The 1,174-nt window shown below is 33.8% G+C and overlaps 1 protein-coding gene across 3 annotated transcripts in view; it reads left to right on the top strand.

Moving 5' to 3' along the window:
* LOC140200739 (glutamate receptor 4) overlaps positions 1-484 on the top strand; it is a 242,521-nt gene extending 242,037 nt beyond the window's left edge. For all 3 annotated transcript variants that reach the window (XM_072264330.1, XM_072264329.1, XM_072264328.1), the window contains exon 16: positions 1-484. This exon is cut by the window's left edge and continues 205 nt beyond it. The gene's annotated coding sequence lies outside the window, so the exon portion shown is untranslated.
* The last annotated feature ends 690 nt before the right edge of the window (positions 485-1,174 follow it).

The following is a 1,174-nucleotide window of genomic DNA, read 5'->3' as shown; positions in this document are numbered from 1 at the left end:
CAACAGTCTCTGTGACTAACGCGAAAGCAGCACAGATTGTGACAACATTGCAAGGATCCTCACATAGAGTGAAGGCTAAAAGCAGGATGGGAGAGAACTTGCTTGAAACAGATTACTAGGAAAAAGTGTGCATGAGCTATGGTTAAAACAGCCCAACACCGACCTGACATCAGGAAAATTCCATCAAGGTTGCAGAACAAGGAAACTAAAAATGTGAAGAAATATATGCCACTAAGGAAACAAAATCATTACCAGTAGAAATCCAGATGTGAAGGTCCCATTGCTAGAAGAAATCACACTTGGCTTTTGTCTTGAGACACATTATGAAAATAGCAATTAATGAACATATTAGCCTGTGTCTAAGTTTCAGATTATCCATAGAGTAAGGAGGAGTGAACCACTTATCCTGGAAAACAAACAATGGAAACGTGAAGGGAAATAATAAATATGTAAAATTTGTGAAAATTTTACTGCAAATGTTAATCTTTTTTCTTTAAAAAGGGAAGTTTTTTTTTGAAAGGAACAAAATGCTTGCTTTTTAATGAAAGTATGTTAATGAGAAAAAGAAATCAGTAGTGGAAATAAAAAATCTTTTTTTAACCATTTAGGGAAGATTCTGTTGCAATATAGAAAAATAATGCCACACCTTATTAACGTATAAAATAATTTTGTAATGAAGAAAACACATTGTCTTCTTGTTTGATGTTTCCATTTCATTCACTACAAATATTGCATAATTCAAACTGCCATATGTTTAACTTGAAAGGGAATGTTAGTTTACACCTCAGTCTACAATGTATAGTCAAAACAAAATATTGTACTGTGTAATAAATTGTGTTTTTGTACCCACTAAAATGAATAAAACTGAATAATTCTTATATTTCCCTGAATATCAGAATGTTGGTAAAATCCACACCTCATTGTGCTACATGGAGTATTTTATTTCATATTTACATACAAACTTAACGCATGAATGCATGATGGTTTGGAATCCACTGCCTGAAATGGGTTGTGGAATCAAATTCAACAGTGACTTTCCAAAGGGATTTGAATAAATTTATGATGGTGAGGGAAATGAGCGACAAGGGGAAATGAGGGAAGTGCACTTACCAAGAATTGACATAAACAAGCGGAGTGAATGGTCTTGTTCTGAGCTGCAGGGATCTATTATTCG

The sequence above is a fragment of the Mobula birostris genome, chromosome 7 (genome assembly GCF_030028105.1).
Source record: "Mobula birostris isolate sMobBir1 chromosome 7, sMobBir1.hap1, whole genome shotgun sequence".
NCBI lineage: Eukaryota > Metazoa > Chordata > Chondrichthyes > Myliobatiformes > Myliobatidae > Mobula > Mobula birostris.
Note: the sequence above shows the minus strand (reverse complement) of the source record. Positions and strands in the feature narration are given on the sequence as shown.